General features: G+C 48.2%; 1 protein-coding gene across 43 annotated transcripts in view; it reads left to right on the top strand.

Moving 5' to 3' along the window:
* Nucleotides 1–25,911, top strand: part of nrxn3a (neurexin 3a) — a 1,279,906-nt gene that overhangs the window by 558,391 nt on the left and 695,604 nt on the right. The gene's annotated exons all lie outside the window — the stretch shown is intronic.

A 25,911-nucleotide genomic window follows, 5' to 3' on the forward strand; every position in this document is an offset into this window, starting at 1 on the left:
ATCATAACTAGCAGACACAAAGGGGAAAATGACATTTATGTTATCACAAAAGCCAATCAAAGGACCTCACTTTTATGTTAATTCTTTTACAAGCCCATTGTGTTTTGTGAGGAGCTTTTGTTATGCTATTGAATTTTCCCAGTTATAAATTCATCCGTGAACTCTATTTTTATGAGTCTTGTACTCTACGTCTGACTGAGGTGTGCTAGTGTTGAGGAAAGGAAGACTTCTGCATTCCAGGCAGCTGTGTGAGGATTGAACTTCCCCAGGCCCGGATTCGCCCAATCCTTTGCCCCCTCACCTTCATTTGAAAATTCTCGTCCCTGTTTTCAAATCCTTCCGTGGACATGCCCCACCCTTTCTCGGCAACCTCCTCCAGGTCTGCCGCCCTCTAGGTCATAGAATAATACTAACCCTACAGAAGGAGGCCATTCAACCCATCTAGCCTGCACCAACAACGATCCCACCCAGGCCCAATCCCCATAACCCCACATAATTACCCTGCTAATTCCCCTGACACTAAGGAGCAATTTAAAGGGTTGTTGTTCTGTGATTGTGGTGTATTGTCCATCTCTGTCCCACCACTGGCAATCATGCCTGCAGCTGCAGAGCCTTTTGGAACCCCCTCTCCCTTTATCCCACTCTCTCTTTCTCTCCCTCTCTCTGTCTCTAAAACCTAACTCTTTGGGGGGAACTTTCTGCTGGTGTTCGTCACCAGCGAAAATGGCAATTCCGGTGGAAAGTTCCACAAGACCGAGAACCATAGGTATGCAGATGGAAAGTTGGTGTGTGTGTGTGCGAGTCTGTGTGTGTGTGTGTGTGTGTGCGCGCGCGCGAGTCTGTGTGTGTGTGTGTGTGAGTCTGTGTGTGTGCGTGAGTCTGTGTGTGTGCGTGAGTCTGTGTGCGTGCGTGTGAGTCTGTGTGTGTGTGTGCGAGTCTGTGTGTGCGTGTGTGTGTGCGAGTCTCTGCGTGTGTGTGTGCGAGTCTCTGCGTGTGTGTGTGCGTGAGTCTGTGTGTGTGTGTGCGAGTCTGTGTGTGCGTGTGTGTGTGCGAGTCTCTGCGTGTGTGTGTGCGAGTCTGTGTGTGTGCGAGTCTCTGCGTGTGTGTATGCGTGAGTCTGTGTGTGTGTGCGAGTCTGTGTGTGTGTGTGTGTGTGTGTGTGCGAGTCTGTGTGTGTGTGTGTGTGTGCGAGTCTGTGTGTGTGTGTGCAAGTCTGTGTGTGTGCGAGTCTCTGCGTGTGTGTGTGCGAGTCTCTGCGTGTGTGTGTGCGAGTCTGTGTGTGTGTGTGTGTGTGTGTGCGAGTCTCTGTGTGTGCGAGTCTCTGTGTGTGTGTGTGTGTGCGAGTCTCTGTGTGTGCGTGAGTCTGTGTGTGTGTGTGTGCGAGTCTGTGTGTGTGTGCGAGTCTCTGTGTGTGCGTGAGTCTGTGTGTGTGTGTGTGCGAGTCTGTGTGTGCGTGTGTGTGCGAGTCTCTGCGTGTGTGTGTGCGAGTCTGTGTGTGTGTGCGTGAGTCTGTGTGTGTGTGTGTGTGTGCGAGTCTGTGTGTGTGTGTGTGCGAGTCTGTGTGTGCGTGTGTGTGCGAGTCTGTGTGTGTGTGTGTGTGCGAGTCTGTGTGTGCGTGTGTGTGCGAGTCTCTGCGTGTGTGTGTGCGAGTCTGTGTGTGTGGTGCGTGAGTCTGTGTGTGTGCGTGTGTGTGTGTGCGAGTCTCTGCGTGTGTGTGTGCGTGCGTCTGTGTGTGTGTGTGAGTCTGTGTGTGTGTGTGTGCGAGTCTGTGTGTGCGTGTGTGTGCGAGTCTCTGCGTGTGTGTGTGCGTGAGTCTGTGTGTGTGTGTGTGCGAGTCTGTGTGTGTGTGCGTGAGTCTGTGTGTGTGTGTGTGTGTGTGCGAGTCTCTGCGTGTGTGTGTGCGTGAGTCTGTGTGTGTGAGTCTGTGTGTGTGTGTGCGAGTCTCTGCGTGTGTGTGTGCGTGAGTCTGTGTGTGTGTGTGTGTGAGTCTGTGTGTGTGTATGCGAGTCTGTGTGTGTGTGTGCGAGTCTGTGTGTGTGCGAGTCTCTGCGTGTGTGTGTGCGTGAGTCTGTGTGTGTGTGAGTCTGTGTGTGTGTGTGTGTCTGTGTGCGCATGTCTGTGTGTGTGTGGGGGCGAGGGGAGTGTGAGTGTGTGTGTGTGTGTGTGGGGGGGGGAAGGGGGGGGCGGTGGGGAGGTGGTACATTTTTCCCTGCAGTGCAGCCCCTATTTACTTCATTACAACAACAGCTGTGAAGAGTCTGACTCCTCACCTGGCACCTAAACACGGAAAGAAATCTGCATTGAAAATGAGCTCCGTCAGTAAAGCTGCCTGGCGTCGAGTAATTCCGCCACGGGATCTGTGCATCTTGCTGAGCCAGCGTGTGTAAAATCTTCAGCAAACACGCTGATAGGCCTGTAAGAGAGTCAACCTTTTGTTCCTTGGTTTATTTTTCTCTGTCAGAGAGAATTGAAACTTGATGAATATTTATACCAGGAGTTTCTCAGTCTTCTCTCCGATTGGGATTTTTATGCAGATCCAATCCGATTCCTTTTCCAGTTGATTGCAGAGGAGCGTGGAGCAAGTTTCCAATGTCGACTAATTATTGCGGCGAGTGTGACGGCGTCGCAGGGTTTCCCTTCCACGCCCCCCCCTCCCCCCACCCCCCCACCACCCCCCGCCATGTTGGGAATGGACACTCGGGGAGGCAGGAGGGGGGGAGCAACCCCTGCCGTTACCCTGGCCGTGCTGTTTATTTGTTTTTGTCAAATTTAAATGCACAACAATCGACATGGCGGCAGGGGGCGGTTTTCCCTGTGGTGGTGCAGAGAGTGACAGGCGGCTGGCCCCCGTTGGAGGGAGAGAGCAAAATTCCTGCCACACCCTTAAAAAAAGAAATTATAATTATGCATTTTGCATCGCATTGAAATGCCTGGATGAGCTAACTTTTTGAGTGCTGTGGCTATTATGGATGCAAATGAGGCAGCTAATCTGCACCAATGAAGCAATGTAAACAGCCTTGGAATATTAACTTGGTTTTCTGCAGCAGTGTTGCGTGAGTGAAGAGTGTTGGTTAGGCCCCCTTGCTCTTGGGGGCGTCTGTCTGAGTTCATAAGTTCATAAGATGCTGAAGCAGAATTAGGCCATTCGGCCCATCAAGTCTGCTCCGCCATTCGATCATGGCTGATTGCCATAGAATCCCTACAGTACAGAAGGAGGCCTTTCGGCCCACTGGGTCTGTACCGATCACAATCCCACTAAGGCCCCATTCTCGTAACCTCACACATTTACCCTGCTAATCCCCCTGACACTCGTGTCAATTTAGCATGACCAATCACCCTAACCCGCACATCTTTGGAGTGTGGGAGGAAACCCATGCAGACATGGGGAGAACGTGCAAACTCCGCACAGACAGTGACCCGAGGCCGGAATTGAACCTGGGTCCATGGCGCTGTGAGGCAGCAGTGCTAACCACTGTGCGCACCAGAGGATGTAGTGCTCTCTCATCAGAATGTTCTGGAAGCATGGAGTAAGCATGTAGAACTGGGGCCCAGTCCTTTGATTTTGACTTGATTTGATTTATTATTGTCACATGTATTAACACACAGTGAAAAGTATTGTTTCTTGCACGCTATACAGACAAAACATACTGTTCATAGAGAAGGAAACGAGAGAGTGCAGAATGTAGTGTTACAGTCACAGCTAAGGTGTAGAGAAAGATCAACTTAATGCAAGGTAAGTCCATTCAGAAGCCTGATGACAGCAGGGAAGAAGCTGTTTTCGAGTCGGTTGGTACGTGACCTCAGACTTTTGTATCTTTTTCCCGATGGAAGAAGTTGGAAGAGAGAATGTCCGGGGGTGCGTGGGGCCCTTGATTATGCTGGCTGCTCTTCCGAGGCAGCGGGAAGTGTAGACAGAGTCAATGGATGGGAGGCTGGTTTGCCGGGGGAGATAGTGGAAGCAGATACGATAGTGACTTTTAAGGGGCGTCTTGACAAATACATGAATAGGATGGGAATAGAGGGATATGGTCCCAGGAAGGGTAGGGGGTTTTAGTTCAGTCGGGCAGCATGGTCGGTGCAGGCTTGGAGGGCCGAAGGGCCTGTTCCTGTGCTGTAATTTTCTTTGTTCTTTGAATGCCCGTCAAGCTCAGATTACTGCAACAATCTGCATCTCTCTCGCTCCATTAGTGCAATACAGATTCCCGCGGAGCTGCACGGGGGGCACGATTCAACAACATTTGACCCCGAGTCACATTATGAGGATAAGTGACCAAATGCTCGGCCGAGGAATAGATATTGAGAAGCATCTCAAAAGTGGAGAGCAGTGTTGAGAGGTGAAGAGGTTCAGGGATGGGATTTCAGAGGTGAGGGCACGTGGCCACCAATGGTGGAATGACAGAAATTTGGGGCATGCTTGGGGTCAGAATTGGAGGAACGCCGATTGCCTCGGAGAGTTGTAGGGATGGAGGAGGTCAGGGAGGTGAGGACACGATGCAAGAAATAATTAATTTGGTCACCATTTCTGTGCTCTCCAACACAGTGCCTAGACTGTGCCGGGGGGGCAGAGCAGGGGGCAGTGCTAGGGGAAGTGCCGGGGGGCAGATGAAGGAGCAATGCCAGGGAGCAGTGCTTTGGTGCAGTGCTAGGGAGCAGTGCCAGAAGGTAGTGTCGGGGCAGAGTGAGGGAGCAATGCCAGGGAGCAGTGCTAGGGGGCAGTACCAGGAAGCAATGCTGGGGCAGTGCCAGAGGATAGTGCCAGGGTGCAGTGTTGGGGCGGTGCCAGGGGCAGTGCCAAAGGTTAGTGCCGGGGACTGAGTGAAGGAGCAGTGCCAGGGGGCAGTGCCAGGGGGCAGTATTGAGGCAGTGCTTGGAGGCAATGCCAGCGAAGGGTGTGAGGGTGGGAGATAGTGGTTCCAGGGTAAACGTTGAGCTGGGGGCGGCCTTCAAAACTGACGTCCCGATGCTCAAGAGACTAAGTTGCTGACATGGCGGGTGAATCAGAGGCTGCCTGGCTTGGGACCCGCCCCATGATGTTTTTTTCTACACGCTGGACTCTACGGAGGAGAAAGGCTCTGTCACTGTCGGTGGCTTTTCCCGCTCGCTAAACATCTTTTACCAATTTCTGGGGAAATCTCGCCCAAAGTCTTTTTTTTTAAGAAGTTTGATTCCAAATTCATTCGGAAACAAATGCAGGAGCTACCCTTTGCCATCGTGTGGGGCTGATGAATTAACTTGAGAGCACTACACCGCGTGATTTCAGATGCACCTATAAACCAAAGTGAATTCTGCCAACACAAGTGGTGTCACGGAGCAGCAACGCTTTACGGAACACAGGCAATTGCTGGAGATAATTGTCACTAACGAAGGAAGTTGTCAGCGAATGCATACCATCTTGTAATTTAATTCACTTTTATGGGAACAAAGTGGAGGGACTCTCTGAATACACGAGTGTCATAAAATCAAATCATTTTTTTTTTGTCTGCGCACTTCACACTTCCTGAGAGAACAAGAGTGAGAAGATGAGTAAGTAAATAATCTGATATCTGGGCACAGACAGAATTAACTAAGCGATGAGCAATGAAAGGTGCGTTTTAGAATCCAAAGCTTTTCCATCGTCCCTCCCGGAAACAAAAATCTATTTGTGCTCGCAAATATATTCAATTTAATAAAAAACCAAACTGTAGGATTTTGCATTCTGGAAAGTCAAACCAGGGTAGGACTTGTACAGTGAATGGTCGGACCCTGGGCAGTGTTGAGGAACAAAGGGACAGAGAGTGCAAGTACATAGTTCGTTGAAAGTGGCAGCACAGGTAGACAGGGTGATGAAGAAGATTTTTAGCGCACTGGCCTTCATTAGTCAGGGTATTGAGTCCAGGAGTTGGGACATTATGTTAAAGTTGCAGTTCCAACCAGACCATCCCTCGCAACTTCTAAAGGCAGCCGCAAGATTTACTCAAACTCTCCGTCCTATAACTCTGTCGCTGTGTACTCTGTTGTTGGCCTGAGCATTCACTCATTTAATTATCTCAGGTTTCAGTTTAGATAGATCCAATTCACATTCTCCACCTCGTTGAAAGAATCATAGAATCCTACAGTGCAGAAGGAGGCCATTCAGCCCAACGAGTCTGCACCGAACACAATCCCACCCAGGCCCTATCTCCATAACCTCATAAAATTTACCCTAGCTAGTCCCCCTGACACTAAGGGGCAATTTAGCATGGTCAATCCACCTAACCTGCACATCTTTGGACTCTGGGAGGAAACCCGCGCAGACACAGGGAGAACGTGCAGACTCCGCACAGACAGTGACCCAAGCCGGGAATCAAACCCGGGTCCCTGGCGCTGTGAGGCAGCAGTGCTAACCACTGTGCCACCGTGCCGCCCCTAGCTCTAGGAAGAAATAGGAAGGATGTGATTGCACTGGAGGGGGTGCAGAGGAGATTCAGCAGGATGCTGCCTGGGATGGAACATTTAAGTTCTGAAGAGAGGCTCGGGTTGTTTTCATTGGAGCAGAGAAGCCTGAGGAGCGACCTGATCAAGGTGTACAAGATTATGAGGGACAGGGACAGAGCGGATAGGGAGCAGTTGTTCCCTTTAGTTGAAGGGTCAGTTGCGAGGGGACATGGGTTCAAGGTGAGGGGCAGGAGGTTCGGGGGGGAGGGGGATGTGAGGAAAGACCTTTTTACCCAGAGGGTGGTGATGGTCTGGAATGCGCTGCCTCGGAGGGTGGTGGAGGTGGGATGCCTCACATCCTTTAAAAAGTACCTGGATGAGCACTTGGCACGTCATAACATTCAGGGCTATGGGCCAAGTGTGGGCAGATGGGATTAGGTGGGAGGCAGTTTTTCCGGAAGCAAGGGGTGTGTTCAACGGAAACCCCATTGACAATAGCGGGACAATAAGATCCCCCCGTCACCTCCCGCCACCGCGGGGAGGTAGACAAATCCCTCCCATTAGTTCCACATTTCAACAGTTATATTTAGCTATATTATAACAATCTGCACTGTTAGCTTCTTGTTTATGCATTTTAATTTGAAAGCTTGTGCCACATTGCAGCTGATACCCAGAAATGTTATTTTCCTACTGATCCATTTTATGCCTCTCCCATTCCCCCTCTCCTAATTTATTTTCTCAACGCCTCTCATGAAGCAGCAGTGCTAACCACTCTGCCACCCATTTAAGACAGAGATGAGGAGAGATTATTTTCCCACAGAGGGTGCTGAGTCTCTGGAACTCTCTTCCTCAAAAGACAGTGGAAGCAGAGTCTTTGAATATTTTTAATGATGTGGAGATGCCGGCGTTGGACTGGGGTGGGCACAGTAAGAAGTCTCACAACACCAGGTTAAAGTCCAACAGGTTGATTTGGAATCACGAGCTTTCGGAGCGCTGCCCCTTCATCAGGTGAGTGGAGAGTTGGGTCCACAAACACGGCATATATAGACACAGACTCAGTTGCAAGATAATTGCAGATTGGAATGTGAAGAATGGTTGGAAGGCGAGTCTTTACAGGCAGTCAAGTCTTTACAGGTACAGACAGGGCGAGTGGAGAGAGGAATAATCACAGGTTAAAGAGGTGTGAATTGTCGCAAGCCAGGACAGTTAGTAGGATTTTTAAGGCAGAGTTGGATAGATTCTTGATTAACAAGGAGGGGGTGAAAGGTTGTCGGCGTGGGGGTTATAGGCGGGAATGTGGGGTTGAGGTGACAACCAACAACCTGTCAGGTTCCCCCATGCCGACACTATAGTTAAGAAAGCCCACCTACTTTCTCAGAAGACTAAGGAAATTCGGCATGTCCGCTACGACTCTCTCCAACTTTTACAGATGCACCATAGAAAGCATTCTTTCTGGTTGTATCACAGCTCGGTATGGCTCCTGCTCTGCCCAAGACCGCAAGGAATGACAAAAGGTCGTGAATGTAGTCCAATTCATCACGCAAACCAGCCTTCCATTCATTGACCCTGTCTACACTTCCCACTACTTCGGAAAAGCAGCCAGCATAATTAAGGACCCCACGCACCCCGGACATTCTCTCTTCCACCTTCTTCCTTCGGGAAAAAGATACAAAAGTCTGAGGTCACGTACCAACCGACTCAAGAACAGCTTCTTCCCTGCTGCTGTCAGACTTTTGAATGGACTTACCTTGCATTAAGTTGATCTTTCTCTACACCCTAGCTATGACTGTAACACTACATTCTGCACTCTCTCCTTTCCTCCTCTATGAAAGATATACTTTGTCTGTGCAGCGCGCAAGAAACAATACTTTTCACTGAATGTTAATACATGTGACAATAATAAATCAAATCAAAATCAGATCAGCCATGATCTTATTGAATGGTGCGGAGCTGGCTCGAGGGGCTGAGTGGCCTACTCCTGTTCCTGATTTGTACGTTGAACATTGACAAGTGAAGGGAGGCAGAGCTGAGCCAGGTCCTGTCATCACCTCCAGCCGACACACGCACGTTCCAACAAGAGCCACTCAGTAGCAGCCGAGCTTATTTTGGCTTTCGACATCATCTTGCCCGAGATCAGCAGGCTCAGCAGAGATGAGTGGAAAATGCTTTGATATAAGTTAACATTATTCAGAATCTATCACCACTGCAACTGCAGTCCAAGCTCACCGAATCACAGGCAGTAAATCTGATTGTCAGCACAGAGGTCTTTGACTGCACAGCGGCGGGAGATCAAGAAAGGATTGTTGTAAGCAGCTCCATGTCACTCTGCATTCCCAACCTTGATTTACTCTTTCAAAAAAATAACAGCGGACAGTAACTTAAGATGTCACATTGTACTGCCCAGCCAAAGGGATTGATAGCCATTGACAGGGATGCGACTGACAATCCTCGTTTCAAAAGCTATCCCTATGATAACATTGACTTGTTAACCAGAGAATCATACAGCACAGCCAAGGCTATTCAGCCCATCGAGCCAGCATCTATTCTCTGCAAGAGTTATCAGTTAGTCCCACTCCCCTGCTCCATTATTTTTTATTTTTAGGTCGAGATCCAGTTCACTCTTGTAAATTCCTACTGAATTTATTTCCATGAGATTTTCCAGATCATTTATAACTCGCTTGAGTGAAAACATTTGCTCCCCTCTGCTATGGTTCAGGTTAGAAACTCCAAAGTGTTTTATGAAGCCCGCCTGAATCATAAGTTTTGCATTTTGAATTTGGCTAGGATAAGCATGAGATGTTTCACTCCAGGTATGATTCAAGTGAGCCACTAGGGAGCTTTTTATCAAACAAAGTTTATTTAAGAATAGTAAGAAAATTAGCAATAACTTTTATCAATTACACACAAGAAACAAACAATCATGATAATGTATGACCGTTAACAAAGATCTCCACAATGTTCCAATCAAGCCAACCTCATAGACAAAAGACATTCCTGCACGACATTACGTTATTGGGAAAATAAGTACTCGGATCATGAGATCGGCTAAAATAAAAATGTAAGTTGTGCGACTGAGGTCACAAAATAGGTGGGAAAATGAGGTGCTTTCTGCGCCTTTATTGGATATGAAGGAAGAGTTGACCGCAAGGACACAAGTCAATCTTTAGATCTTATTAAATTCTTGATTTCTCGAGGAATTAAGGGCTATGGGGAGAGAGCGGGTAAATGGAGTTGAAATCAACCATGATTGAATGGTGGAGTGGACTCGATGGGCCGAATGGCCTTACTTCCGCTCCTATGTCTTATGGTCTTATGGTCTTATCTCCTTTCAGCTGCTTTCGCCCCCTGGGCATATAATAACCCTGATGATGCTGTGTTGACAGCTCGAGCAGTTTTCCAGGGAGTTAATGAATGTATCAGTGTAGTTTGGTTTTGGCGATTGGTGTGTGTTAGTTCGGAGTGGGTGGTGAGGGGGTGGGGAGGGGGGGGGGGGGGGGCGGTGTGGGGTGGGAGGGAGAGGCTGCAAAAGCCTAATTTGCAGAGAATAATAATCATTCCCCACCTGGTAGCTAATCATGCGTTCAGTGAACAGGATGAAAAGGGAACGCTTAACGATACATGAATAGACCTTTGGGGAGGTGAGGTGGGAGGGAGAGAGATGCTGCAAAAAGGTGCGCGAGATGCACATTTTTCCAGCAATTAAATCATTTTCTTCTCCCTTCAAGCGGAAAGCTGAATTCACAGCCTGATAAGGCGAGTGACCTTTCAGCGACTGCGAATCAGATAGAGAGACCCAACCCCCACCCTCCCCACCTCCAACGCCTGGAAAATTGACTTTTGTTCCCAATGCTGTCGCTGTTAAAAAGGTGCAAGCTATTTGCAATCGCAGTCCGCTGTGCTGTACAGTGACTGCTGCTGCAGCTGAGGAGATGATGGCCGATTGGGATTGCATGGAGAACGCTGTCAGAGTGGAGTTTGAAATATTCCCAGATCAGGCGGCACGGTGGCACGGTGATTAGCACTGCCGCCTCACAGCACCAGGGACCCAGGTTCGATTCCCGGCTTGGGTCACTGTCTGTGCGGAGTCTGCACGTTCTCCCCGTGTCTGCGTGGGTTTCCTCCGGGTGCTCCGGTTTCCTTCCACAGTCCGAAAGATGTGCGGGTTAAAGTTTATTTATTTATTAGTGTCACAAGTGGGCTTACATTAACACTGCAATGAAGTTACTGTGAAAATCCCCTCGTCGCCACGCTCCGGCGCCTGTTCGGGTTACACTGAGGGAGAATTTAGCATGGCCAATGCACCCAACCAGCACGTCTTTCGGGCTGTGGGAGGAAACCGGAGCACCCGGAGGAAACCCACGCAGACATGGGGAGACTCCACACAGACAGTGACCCAAGCCGGGAATCGAACCCTGATCCCTAGGCTGTGAGGCAGCAGTGCTAACCACGGTGCTAGGTGGATTGGCCATGCTAAATTAACCCTGCGTGTCAGGGGGACTAGCTAGGGTAAATGCATGGGGTTATGTGGATAGGGCCTGGGTGGGATTGTCGTCAGTGCAGGCTCGATGGGCCGAATGTCCTCCTTCTGCACTGTAGGGATTCTATGATTCTATGATTATGATAGCTAGCCTGGCAGCCGAGTTGCCTGGATAGTCTATTTTCTACTTGACTGGGCTTTGCTTTATGCTTGTCCAGAAGTATAATCATATTGGCTTCTTTGCAGAGTGGGGTGGGGTGGGGGGGGAGGGAGGCTGGTGTGGAGGAAGGGGAGGTGATAAAACAATGGCCTTATAACCTGACCCACAAACAACCCTAATGATAAGCGTATCCTTCGCCCGGGGGTGGGGAGGGGGGAGCGGAGATTGCATAATCGTCCGGAGAGAAAGAACAGTTTCTTTCCTGCTGCTGTCAGACTTTTGAACGGACCTACCTCGCATTAAGTTGATCTTTCTCTACACCCTAGCTATGACTGTAACACTACATTCTGCACTCTCTCCTTTCCTTCTCTATGAACGGTATGCTTTGTCTGTATAGCGCGCAAGAAACAATACTTTTCACTGTGTGTTAATGCATGTGACAATAATAAATCAAATCAAATCATTTGATCGTCTGAAAGCTGAGGCGAGTGGTGGTGAGATTGTGACAGGAGCTGGCTGGAAGAGCAGTTAGTGTCTCCTTGATAAGAGGCGGGCTGTGTGCAAACTGACTGACACCATGCCAACAAACCGGAGATGCATGTGAATTCTCTCCCTCCCGACCAGATGACTCTGTATTTCAGTCCCGGTGATCGTAAATCTTTACTCTGCTCCTTCTCCTTTCTAAAAAAACAAAAAAAAAGCAATGCATTGTGGCTGATAGGTCCTTCAGTGAGTGCTGTGTGGTGCCTGAGTGTTGTGAGATTAGATTCAGTAATAGCTTCTGAAAGCCAATGCTTTATGTTAATGTGGCAGCTCTGAGGAGCTCAGAGTTTCCACCGCAGGAATACACTCTTTGCGGCATTTTCTTTTTCAAGTGAATCATTTCTTTTTTTAAAAATTGCTTTGTCGTGGCGTTAGAGGGGACACTGGCAAATTATTATTTTTTTTAATTGCAAACATTTATCCTGGTCAGGGTGACAGGTGGAGTGAAATAATTTTCCCCACAACCCGCTCTCATCATCAAACACTCACAGTCGGATCTGGCATAAAGAAGGACTTGCGATTCCTCCGGGTGCTCCGGTTTCCTCCCACAGTCCGAAAGACGTGCTGGTTAGGGTGCATTGGCCGTGCTAAATTCTCCCTCAGTGTAACCCGAACAGGCGCCGGAGTGTGGCGACTAGGGGATTTTCACAGTAACTTCATTGCAGTGTTAATTTAAGCCTACTTGTGACACTAATGAATAAACTTTAAAAAATAAACTTTAAACACAGTGCCTTTCCCTGCCGCAACCCTGACCATCCCCCCACCGGCAGCCCCAGACAAAGCATACCTTTCATAGAGTACACAGGGGAGAAGGAAAGGATCAGGTGCAGAATATAATGTTACAGTCACAGCTAGGGTGTAGAGAAAGATCAACTTAATGCGAGGTAGGTCCATTCAAAAGTCTGATGGCAGCAGGGAAAAAGCTGTTATTGAGTCGGTTGGTACGTGACCTTAGACTTTTGTATCTTTTTCCCAGTGAAAGAAGGTGGAAGAGAGAATGTCCAGGGTCCGTGGGGTCCTTGATTATGCTGGCTGCTTTTCCGAGGCAGCGGGAAGTATAGGCGGAGTCAGTGGATGGGTGGCTAGTTTGCGCATTGGATTGGACTACATTTACAACCCTTTATAGTTTCTTGGGTAGAGCAGGAGCCATACCAAGCTGTGATACAACCAGAAAGAATGCTTTCCATGGTGCATCTGTAAAAGTTGGGGAGGGTCATAGCTGACATGCCAAAGTGTGTATTGTTCTCGTGTTTCTATGGAAGGCAAAGCAATAATTCATCCATCTAACTGGTCTTTGCTGATATTTGTACTGTAAGTATAGACGGAGTCAATGGATGGGAGGTTGGTTTGTGTGATGGACTGGGCTATGCTCAAAACCCTTTGTAGTTGCTTGTGGTCTTGGACAGAGCAGGAACCATACCAAGCTGTGATATATCCAGAAAGGATGCATTCTATAATGCATCTGTAAAGGTTGGTGAGAGATATAGCGGACATGTCGAATTTCCTTCGCCTCCTGAGAAAGTAGAGACATTGCTGGGTTTTCTTAACTATAGTGTTGCTGTGGGGGGGGACCAGGACAGGTCGTTGGTGATCTGGACACCTAGAAACCTGAAGCTCTCGACCATTTCCACTTCAGCGTGCAAGAAACAATACTTCTCACTGTATGCTAATACATGTGACAATAATAAATTAAATCAAATCAAATTTCATCAGCATTGATGTAGACAGGAGCATGTCCTCCACTACGCTTTCCTGAAATCGATGACTATCTCCATCAAAGTTTTCAAAGTTGCTGCTGAATCCATGTCCATCACCCAGTGTATTCCAGATCACAGCCTGAAAAAGCCTTCCCTCATGTCGCCTCTCAGTATCTTGTCAATCCCCTCACCCCTCCAGTTACAGGTCTTTCCGTCACTCCAAAGTTTCTCTTGACTCAGTCAACCAAAGCCACCCATGACCTTGAACACCTCCAACCAATCACCTTGTATTATTCAGCCACCGAAGCCTTTTCTCCCGAATACCATTCGAGTCAACCTCTCCCAGATCTTCCCATGGCATGTTGCCCAGAATCGGACTCAATGAGGCCTCACCCACGTTCTGTAAAGAGTGTCGACTTTCTGCTGCATTCATTGGAGTTGAGCTCACAGGTGCCATGCGGCTGGTGCCCAGTGTTGTCAATTAAATGTCAAAACCAAACACAGCAAGAATCATTCCAGTTAAATAGGAATGAAGTGAATGCCGCTATGATATTGGACAAGGATGCAGTCACATCATACAGGAGCCATGAACTTTTGAATAGCAGAACAAGCTGAATGACTTCTCCTGTCCTTACACTCCCCGGTTTCCATTTAGTTCCGACAAAGGTTCACCCGTACTCGAAACGTTGGGCTCTGTTCTCTCTCCACAGATGCTATCAGGACCTGCTGAGATTTTCCAGTATTTTCTGTCTTTGCTCCATGAAGCGACATTTATTTTTGAATTAAACAACTTAAAGCTAAGGCCCAGTTCCTTAAACGCTATTGAAACTGCGGTGCTTATATCTGCTATTGTTTCTGGTGGCACAGTGGTTAGCACTGCTTGCCTCACAGCGCCAGGGACCTGGGTTCAATTCCCGGCTTAGATCCCTATCTGTGCGGAGTCTGCACATTCTCCTGTGGGTTTCCTCTGGCTGTTCTGGTTTCCACCCACAATCCGAAAGACGTGCTGGTGAGGTGCATTGGCCATGCTAAATTCTCCCTCAGTGTACCCGAACAGGCGCCGGAGTGTGGCGACTAGGGGATTTTCACAGTAACTTCATTGTAGTGACACTAATAAATAAACTTTAAACTTTTAGCTTGTGTGCCTACACTCCAACTCTCTCCTCTCTCTCTCTCTCTCTGTCTGTCTATTCTTACACCCTCTTCAACATTGTCATCAAACCAGCAGACACAGCTCGTGGACTTTAACCTGGCGTTGTGAGACTTCTTACAGTACACCCCCTTCAAAAGTGCCCCATTCAGTAATGCGGGCAACCTGCACACTGCAAACTCCATCAACAGCAGTGTGATAATGATCAGATAATTTGTTTCTGTGATGTTCTGGTTTTGGGGTGGCTGGTGGGGGAGGTGGCGAAACATCAAAATGATGTAGCGTGAGCCAGCACCTTACAATTTAAAGCAAAGTTTATTTATTAGTCACAAGTAAGGTTTACATTAACACTGCAATGAAGTTACTGTGAATACATAAGAACATAAGACCTCAGAGCTGGAGTAGGCCATCCGGCCCCTCGAGCCTGCTCCGCCATTCAATAAGATCCTGGCTGATCTTTTTGTGGACTCAGCTCCACTTACCCGCCCACTCACCATAACCCTTAATCCCTTTACTGTTCAAAGATTTATCCTTGCCTTAAAAACATTCAACGAGGTAGCCTCAATTGCTTCACTGGGCAGGGAATTCCACAGATTCACAACCCTTTGTGTGAATAAGTTCCTCCTCAACTCAGTCCTAAACCTGCTCCCCCTTATTTTGAGGCCATGCCCCCCCCTAGTTCTGGTTTCACCCGCCAGTGGAAACAACTTCCCTGCTTCCATCTTATCTATTCCCTTCATAATCTTATATGTTTCTATAAGATCTCCCCTCATTCTTCTGAATTCCAGTGAGTATAGAAATTCCCCTAGTTGCCACACTCCGACGCCTGTTCGGGTCAATGCACCCCTGACCAGCACGTCTTTCAGAATGTGGAAGAAAACCGGAGCACCCGGAGCAGGAATGAGATAGAGAATCTGGTGAACTGGTGCGGCAACAATAATCTCTCCCTCAATTTCAACAAAACGAAGGAGATTGCCATCGACTTCAGGAAGTGTAAAGGAGAACATGCCCCTGTCTACATCAATGGGGATGAAGTAGAAAGGGTCGAGAGCTTCAAGTTTTTAGGTGTCCAGATCACCAACAACCTGTCCTGGTCCCCCCATGCCGACACTATAGTCAAGAAAGCCCACCAATGCCTCTACTTTCTCAGAAGACTAAGGAAATTCGGCATGTCAGCTACGACTCTCACCAACTTTTACAGATGCACCACAGAAAGTATTCTTTCTGGTTGTATCACGGCTTGGTGTGGCTCCTGCTCTGTCCAAGACCGCACAAAACTACAAAAGGTCGTGAATGTAGCCCAATCCATCACGCAAATCAGCCTCCCATCCATTGACTCTGTCTACACTTCCCGATGCCTCGGCAAAGCAGCCAGCATAATTACGGACCCCATGCACCCCGGACATTCTCTCTTCCACCTTCTTCCTTCGGGAAAAAGATACAAAAGTCTGAGGTCACGTACCGACCGACTCAAGAACAGCTTCTTCCCTGCTGCCGTCAGACTTTTGAATGGACCTACCTTGCATGAAGTTGATCTTTCTCTACACCCTAGCTATGACTGTAACACTACATTCTGCACTGTCTCCTTTCCTTCTCCATGTTTGGTATGCTTTGTATAGTGCACAAGAAACAATACTTTTCACTGTATGTTAATACATGTGACAATAATAAATCAAATCAAATCGAACCCGGAGGAATCTGCTCCAACCTGTGAGAAACATGCCTTTACAGCAGCCATGCAACGTTTTGTCGTTTCAACGCAGCTGTGTACCAGCCAGACTGAACTTGGCCAAGCGCGTTTCAGATAAGCTTGTAAATTTCAACACACAGTTTCACAATTGAACAGCTGGGTCGACATTAAGCCCTGTGCACCACGCCATGTACCCCTGCCTCCCCCCCCCCCCCCCCGCCTCCCCCCCCCCGCAACCATTGGAATGCAATTGGTGATCTGTGTTGTGTAGGACACAGCATTTGTATTCATTTAATTGGCCGTTTAGTAAGCACAGTGCATTTGCCATGTCTGCACAGCTCCCTGTTTGCTGATAAAGTACATTAGCTTCTCATTACTTTGCCATAGTGCTTTATATAAAAAAATGCCTATGTCTCACTGAGGGACTTTAAAAAAATTAATAGAGCATATTCATAGCATATCAAAGCACATCGCCCTTTCCTTTACCCCCTTGGCAACTGTGCAGTCAGTCCGTCTGTGTATACTTGTTCATTTGACCATAATGTCTTTCATTTGTTTTTTGTAATAACTATCTCCAAGCCAAGGTCTGGGCTGCAATCTCGAAGAACATTTTCACGAGTAATTTAAATATATAGAGTACTTTGTCCCACGAAAGGAAATGCTTAAAGACTGTACTTTCTGAAAAGTTCCTTCTCATTCACTGATGGGATGTGGGCGTCGCTGGCTGGGCCAGCATTTATTGCCCACTCCTAATTGCCCCTTGAACTGAGTGGTTTGCGAGGCCGTTTCAGAGTCAAATACATCGCTGCGGCTGTGGAATCACCTGTTTAAAGATTATTTATTAGTGTCACAAGTAGGCTTACATTAACAGTGCTATGAAGTTACTGTGAAAATCCCCGAGTCGCCACACTCCGGCGCCTGCTCGGGTACACTGAGAGAGAATTTAGCATGGCCAATGCATCTAACTAGCACGTCTTTCAGACTGTGGGAGGAAACCGGAGCACCCGGAGGCAACCCACTCAGACATGGAGAGAATGTGCAAACTCCACGCAGACAGTGATCCAAGCCGGGAATCGAACCCAGGTCCCTGGCACTGTGAGGCAGCCATATAACCACTGTGCCACTCATATTGGATGTGAGTGTCACTGGCTGGCCAGCATTTATTGTAAGAAGTTTAACAACACCAGGTTAAAGTCCAACAGGTTTATTTGGTAGCAAAAGCCACAAGCTTTCGGAGCCTTAAGTTCCTTATTCAGGTGAGTGCTCACCTGAAGAAGGAGCTTAAGGCTCTGAAAGGTTGTGGCCTTTGCTACCAAATAAACCTGTTGGACTTTAACCTGGTGTTGTTAAACTTCTTACTGTGTTTACCCCAGTCCAACGCCGGCATCTCCACAGCATTTATTGACCACCCATGAGGACAGTTAAGAGGCAACCACATTGCTGTGGGTCTGGAGTCACATGTAGGCCAGATCGGATAAAGACGGCAGATTTCTTTTCCTAAAGGGACAATAGTGAACCAGATGGGTTTTTACGACAATCAACTCAGGCTTTTCATTCAGATTTTTTTCAGATTTCTTCACCTGTCCTGATGGGATTCGCAGGTGGTGTTGAGACATCTCTTTGGACCACTGCAGTCCGTGCAGTGTAGGTACACCCACAGTGCTGTTAAGGAGGGAGCTCCAGCAACAGTGAAGGAACAGCATTGGGAACATAATTCCAAGTCAGGATGACCTGGAGGGAAACTAGGAGGTGGCAATTATTGTGTGCATTTTGCTGCCCTTGTCCTTCTCGGTGGTAGGGGTCACAGGTTTGGCAGTGGTGGGGAGGGAGTGAATGTTTAAGGTGGTGGATGAGGGTGTTGAGAAAGTGGAAAGTGTCGAGCTTTTTTAGTGTTCCTGTTTCATGCGCTGTAGAGTTTGGAAAGGCCTTAAGGAGTCAGCAGGTAAATCACTTGTTAACTGACTTATTTGGTCGCCATTAGGGAAGAATTCAACTCCGAAAACACTCTTCCAAGGCAATGGTCGCTTCAATTGGTGCATCTATTTCAGGGGCTGTCATCTGTCATACTGCCACGTGGAGCAATGTCTGTTTACGATGCATTACTACCTTGGTGCTTCTCTCTCCAGAGGCCTGGCATTTGACAGGGCAGTTTTATCATCTCTGACAGCATCTATAGGCCAGGTACCTCAAGCAAACTAAGTCAAGAAAGCACCCCATTAAGCCTTGCTTTGTTACATGGCACCAGAAAATAAAGGGAAAAGGTGAGATTGACGCAATCTTCATTCTGGAGTGAAGCTCTCTCCATATAATGATGTTCCTTCTTCTCCCACTCTTGGCACCTGGGAATAGCAACTAAAATAGTTACCAGCAAGCTTCTGTCAGATTCCTTAATTATGTCTTCCTATTTTATTTTTGTTTAATTCACTCTGACAGGAAAGTACTCAATGTTACGTAGACACTTCCTACGTCGGTATTTAGCAGTTCCCATTGTGGCCAGCAAGTGTCATGTGCATATTATCTATTATGTATTCGAGACATAATCTGTGTGCAAAGCCCATTAAAATCTCAAACATCATTCTAATCAACGGGGGCGACTGGAATTCTCCTGGACAGTGCACTGGCACCACAGGGTTAGAATGACAATTCAGGAGAGAGCTCCCCCACCCTCAGCCCGCCCAATGGAAAGGAGAAATCTGCTGTCAACTTCCGTCAGTAGATACATTTTTAAAAATTCATTCATGGGACGTGGACGTCACTGGCTGGCCAGCATTTATTGCCCATCCCGAGGTGTCCTTGGGCAGTTGAGAGTCAACTACGTTGCTGTGGCTCTGGAGTGACATGTAGGCCAGATCGGGTAAGGATGGCAGATTTCCTTCCCTAAAGGACATTAGTGAACCAGATGGGTTTTTCCGACAATGGTTTCATGGTCATCAGTAGATTCTTAATTCCAGATGTTTTTAATTGAATTCGAATTCCACCATCTGTCGTGGTGGGATTCGAACCCTGGTCCCCAGAACATTAGCTGAGTTTCTGGATTGATGGTTTAGCGATAATACCACTAGGCCATCGCCTCCCCTCTAGCTCAAGAGCCAGGGGCAGTGCCCAGGATGCCCCATGACCAATCCTGTTTTCAAAAGAGCTAGCACACAGGCCCGAGGGGCCGAATCTCTCCTGGTACGTAATCACCTCCACTGCAGTGACTGCTCATGTGCCACCTCTGATCCCAAGCTCTTCCCAACAGGTGCCAGTGCTGTGTGTGACCGTGAGATACCCCAGAACCCTGGCTCCATCATCAACCTCCTCCTCCTGGGCTTCCGACATGTCATGCTGCATTTCCAGGGAATATTACATTAGTAAGCTGACTTCATGTTGAGTGGAGCTGTCATAACATCAGCGCTTCCAGTGTGCGCGATTGTCAGGGAAAATCCAAGAACGTGTACCTGATTCAAATTATGAAGGGGTTCAACAGACATAGAGAAGATGTTTTCACCTCTGTAAAGGGAGGGGTTGATTACCGGTGGTCATACTTCAAGTTGGTTTATAACTATTTAGTTCTACGTGGTGGTTAATTAGCACACTGATGTAACTAAGGAATTAGACATCTGTCCATAATGTAGTGCAAAGTGGATATACTTTATTGCACAGAGAAAGGCCATTCAGCCCAACTGGTCTGCGCCTCCCCCTGGCTTTTAGCGCACTAGACAGACAAAGCATACCGTTCATAGAGAAGGAAAGGAGAGAGTGCAGAATGTAGTGTTACAGTCATAGCTAGGGTGCAGAGAAAGATCAACTTAATGCAAGGTAGGTCCATTCAAAAAGTCTGACGGCAGCAGGGAAGAAGCTGTTCTTGAGTCGGTTGGAACATGACCTCAGACCTTTGTATCTTTTTCCCAAGGGAAGAAAGTGGAAGAGAGAATGTCCGGGGTGCGTGGGGTCCTTAATTATGCTGGCTGCTTTCCCGAGGCAGCGGGAAGTATAGAAGGAGTCAATGGATGGGAGGCTGGTTTGAGTGATGGACTGGTCTACGTTCACAACCCTTTGTAGTTTCTTGCAGTCTTGGGCAGAGCCGGAGCCATCCCAAGCTGTGATACATCCACAAAAGGATGCTTTCTGTGGTGCATCTGCAGAAATTGGTGAGAGTCATTGTGGAATATCACAGCCGGTATGGTACAGATCGGTATCATTCTGCACCACACCCTAGCCATCTAGCTAAATGAGTTAACCAACCCCCACAGTTTCCTCCCACCCAGTCTCTCTCACCCTATCAGTGCAACCTTCCCCTTTCTCCTTCAAATATTTTTTCAGCTTCCCCTAAAATGGACCGATCTCCATTTGGTAGCAACTTCCACATTTGAACCGTTCTCTGGACAGAGACTGTAATAATTCCACGGAGGCGAAAGCCCCGTCACCAAGTTACTTTATTTACACCATACATCTGTACACAGCCAGCTCTCCAGTTGCTCCCCGCTGAATGCAGGCTGAGAATCTGACGCACCTGCTTTAAATAGGGAACATGAGGCTCCCTGATTTAACCATCAATTAGGACTCATCAGGTAGTTCGTACTCTAGCAAGCCAACCTCATTAGCCTGGCTGAAGTCATCACAGAGAGGTTTCTCCTGAATTCCTTTTGGATATGCCTGTGACCATCTTATAATTTTGAAGCCTTCACACCCCTTCCTTCCCCATCCCTCTGCCCATGACCCGGCGGCACGGTAGCACAGTGGTTAGCACTGCTGCTTCACAGCTCCAGGGTCCTGGGTTCGATTCCCGGCTTGGGACACTGTCTGTGTGGAGTTTGCACATTCTCCTCGTGTCTGCGTGGGTTTCCTCCGGGTGCTCCGGTTTCCTCCCACAGTCCAAAGATGTGCGGGTTAGGTTGATTGGCCATGCTAAAATTGCCCCTTAGTGTCCTGGGATGTGTAGATTAGAGGGATTAGCGGGTAAAATATGTCGGGATATGGGGGTAGGGCCTGGGTGGGATTGTGGTCGGTGCAGACTCGATGGGCCGAATGGCCTCTTTCTGTACTGTAGGGTTTCTATGATTTCTATGATATCAGAGGATGAAAACATCTTCTCTACATCTACTGAACCCCTTCAGAATTTGAAACCCACCGTCAAGTTCATCCTGTTTAGGGGCCCCAAACCTCTAGTGTCTGTCCTGATAGTGAGGACCTCTTTGTTCTGCCATTGTCCTTGAGAATCTTTTTCTGTTGCATCTCCCCCAGTGCCTCGATTTATTTCTGTGTGTAACGTGGGGGCCTGGAATCTGCCGGGTGTTAAGTTAAAGTTCTGGCACAGAGCAGGCTGAGGAGGGAATAACAATTGCTATTTCACAGGAAGTCAACCAGTGTGGGTTTTTGAAGGAGTTAAGTGCTGCTACTTCCATTTGGAGTAATGAGTTGGAACTAAGCCCAGGTTATATGATAAAGCTCTTCTCATAATAAGGGCGCATGCATTTAAGTCAGCAACCTAATTTTTAGATAATTATTCTTCTAGTTAATTAAAAAGGAACCCAACTGTTGTGAATAATTGAAGGAAATCTCTGAACTTTCGGAAAAGTGAAATAAAGTAGTGAAAATGCTATAATTAATTCAGGGGGTCACTCAATTCTGGTTTCTATGCTTCATCTGAATTCCAGTCCAAGCACTTTTCAGATACTGCTCCCATATGGTTTCGATCACTGCTGCGTATCGGTTTGGTTCAATCCCTTGCCTTCTTTGAGAAATCTGCATCAATGCCTCTGCTTTCTCAGAAGCCTAAGGAAATATCAGCAACGATCTCACCAACTTTTACAGATGCAGCACAGAAAGCATTCTTTCTGGTTGTATCACAGCTTGGTATGGCTCCTGCTCTGCCCAAGACTGCAAGGAACTACAAAAGGTCGTGAATGTAGCCCAATCCATCATGCAAACCAGCCTCCCATCCATTGATTCTATCTACACTTCCCACTGCCTCGGAAAAGCAGCCAGCATAGTTTAGGAGCCCACGCAGCCCAGACATTCTCTCTTCCACAAGTGGCAGCCAATGTCTGCCAAACCAAAGGGAGCCTTTACCCCTTAACCTTCCTGGCACGGGGGCTGAGGTTTTGATTTGATTTATTATTGTCACATTTATTATTAAAATACAGTGAAAAGTATTGTTTCTTGTGCGCTATACAAAGCATACCGTTCATAGAGAAGGAAAGGAGAGAGTGCAGAATGTAGTGTTCCAGTCATAGCTAGGGTGCAGAGAAAGATCAACTTAAAGCAAGGTAAGTCCATTCAAAAGCCTGACAGCAGCAGGGAAGAAGCTGTTCTTGAGTCGGTTGGTACGTGACCTCAGACTTTTGTATCTTTTTCTCAATGGAAGAAGGTGGAAGAGAGAATGTCCGGGGTGCATGCTACCTGGGCAGGGCCAGGGGGCTGTCGGGTGGGAGGTGCGTGGGGGGCTGGCTGGGGTTCCGTCTGAACTTTTGCACGCTGGAGCGACCTTTAGAAATGATGCTCCTATCTTTACAAAAGGACGTTCCTGGCGGGGTGGGCTCAAACAAGGGAAAATTCCATCCTATATACATAATGCCCCAGATAACTGGCTGCATGTGATTTAACCAATACTGTCACACAACGTCTTGTGCGTATATAGGTGGCACAGTGGTTAGCACTGTTGCCTCACAGCTCCAGGGACCCGGGTTCAATTCCCAGCCTCGTGGAGTTTGCACGTTATCCCCGTGTCTGCGTGGGTTTCCTCCGGGCACTCCGGTTTCCTCCCACAGTCCAAAGATGTGCGGGTTAGGTTGATTGGCCATGCTAAATTGCCCCTTAGTGTCCTGGGATGCGTAGGTTAGAGGGATTAACGGGGTAAATGTGTGGGCTTACGGAGATAGGGCCTGGGCGGGATTGTTGTCGGTGCAGGCTTGATGGGCCGAATGGCCTCCTTCTGCACTGTAGGGATTCCAGTGCATTTAACAGATGTGCCAGATGCCGTATAGGAGTGTCACAGAGCAAAATTTGACACCAGACTGGGGAAGGTGGCCCAAACAATGGCCAAAGAGTTGGGCTTTTGTGGGGTGTCTTAAAGGAGGGAAGATGTGTATAGAGAGACAGAGAAGCAGAGGAAGGAAATGAAAGAGGTTAGGGTGTCAGCACCAGGCCATCATGCTAAATTCTCCCTCAGTGCAACCCGAACAGGGGCTGGAGTGTGGCGACTCGGGGATTTTCACAGTAACTTCATTGCAGCGTTAATGTGAGCCTTACTTGTGACACTTACAGACAAACAGTGGTGGAGCGATTAAAATTGGGGATGTTTGAGAGGTTGGAATCCAATGTGTGCAGGGTTGTGGAGGCTGGTGGAGATTCCAGGGATGGAGTGGGGGCAAAGCCAGAGATAGATTCGAAAAGAATGGTAAGAATTTTACAGTTAAAGCTTTGCAACCAATGTTTGATCAATGACTGAGTTACACATTGAAGAATTCAGAGTAGGATTGAGTGGAAAATTTGAGTTTTCAGGTTATTGCACCCGAGGGGAAGGGCTGGGGGAGGAGGGGGGGGTGGGGGGGGGTCGGGGGCAGTGATGGGAAAATGAGGCCACTCGGCCCCTGCCTAACTTTGCGTCCTCAACTGGCAGGGAGGAGGGCGAGATTGCGTTTGGGTTATTTTTCCTCCAAGATCGGGGAAACTCATAACCGCAGCAAACAATGACAGTTCATGCCATTTCATTAATACTGTATTCAAAGTGATCGGGGAGCCAATGAGTTGTGGGAAGGTGTGATGGAATCTCGAAATAGACACAAAATGGGTGCCCTCCTACCCCCAACTGCCCCCCCGCCCCAAACCCCCACCGCCCCCCACAACACCCTCCCACCCACCGCCCCCCACAACACCCTCCCACCCACCGCCCCCCACAACACCCTCCCACCCACCGCCCCCCACAACACCCTCCCACCCACCGCCCCCCACAACACCCTCCCACCCAATCTGCGAGTAAACATTTTGGAAAAGCATGAAAGACTGAAGGCGCCGCTCAGTATGTGGGTGGCAGAGTGGATTATATTTAGAATTGTCGATGCTTTTAAAGGGAGAGGCACGTGAGGGGGTGACAGGAGCAGGGGAGATTGCACTCATCGACGAAGTAGTGTGGGGAGAGGCATGTGCGTAATAGGAACTAGTGGGTCTGATTGGTCTCTTTCTGTGCTGTTCACTCTGTTATGTGTGTGCCCTCCTTCATGACAGTTCATCATAATTATGCTTCTCTTTTGTCTTAATTATATAAGTGCCAAGTGATTAAAAAGAATGACAGACCTGCATTTATTTAGCACCTTTCCCAACCTCAGGATGTCCCAAAACGCTTCACAGCCAATGAAGTACTTTTGAGGTGTCGTCATTGTCGTAACGTGGAAACACGGCAGCCAATTTATAGAATCATTGAATCCCTACAGTGCAGAAGGAGGCCATTCGGCCCATCGAGTCTGCACCGACCACAATCCCACCCAGGCCCTATCCCCATAACCCCATGCATTTAGCCGAGCTAGTCCCCCTGACACTAAGGGGCAATTTAGCATGACCAATCCATTAACCCGCACATCTTTGAGCTGCGGGAGGAAACCGGAGCACCCGGAGGAAACCCACGCAGACACGGGGTGAATGTGCAAACTCCACACAGACAGCGACCCAAGCCGGGAGTTGAACCCAGGTCCCTGTGAGGCAGCAGTGCTAACCAGCTGTGCACAGCAAGATCCCACAGACATCATTGTGATCACAATCAGGTATTGTTTTCCCTCTCTGATGTCCGGTAAGGGATAAATGTTGTTTCTGGACAACCTGGAGTGGCATGGTGGCACAATGGTTGGCACTACTGCCTCACAGCGCCAGGGATCCGGGTTCAATTCCCAGCTTGGGTCACTGCCTGTGCGGAGTCTGCACGTTCTCCCCCGTGTCTGCGTGGGTTTCCTCCAGATGCTCCGGTTTCCTCCCACAGTCCAAAAGACGTGCTGGTTAGGTGCATTGGCCATGCTAAATTCTCCCTCAGTGTACCCGAACAGGTGCCGGAGTGTGACGACTGGGGGATTTTCACAGTAACTTCATTGCAGCATTAAAAAAAAACCTTGGGGGAGCTCCCCCACTTCCCTCGGGAATGGCGCCAAGGGATTCCACCTGGAGAGGGCAGATGGGGCTTTGGTCAAACATCTCATCTGGACTGACGGTGCTGTTGGCAGTGCAACACTCCCTCAGTACCGCACTGGAATCTCAGCCGGGAGGCTTGCACTGGGGCCCTGTATTGGAAGTTGAACCCGCTTGAATCCTGACTCAGTCGTGAGACGGCTACCCACTGAGCCAGATTTGGCAGTCGGCTGGCATTGATTCTGTCACGAAATGTCTTGGCAATGCCAACATTAGAGTGAGCGCTGTGCCAAAGTCGGAGGATATTTCTGTTACTTTTTCTTGATATATATATAAAAAAAAGCAAATGATCCAGGATCATGATTTGGAAAACGTGAATCATTCAGCTTACTGTCGAACCACTTCAGACACAATGCTGAAAGCCTTGAGGAATTATATTTTTTTTGCCACAGTTGGTTAATGTTAGTGCTCAGGAGAGAAAACTCATTATATTTTCATTCATACAGTCAAAAGCCGAGACTCAATAACAGGAGAAAAACACATATCAATACAGCACCCTGACTCACCCTGTCCTCGTGACTGGTGAAATTTCTGGCAATTATGTCGGTCGCTAATGATATCTAATTCATTACGGTCAAATCAGAAACAGTTTTCATCTCCCGGACAACTCCACTGCCACTCCACCTCATCCAGCATGGAGTTTCC

Source organism: Mustelus asterias, chromosome 18 (assembly GCF_964213995.1).
Source record: "Mustelus asterias chromosome 18, sMusAst1.hap1.1, whole genome shotgun sequence".
Lineage (NCBI taxonomy): Eukaryota > Metazoa > Chordata > Chondrichthyes > Carcharhiniformes > Triakidae > Mustelus > Mustelus asterias.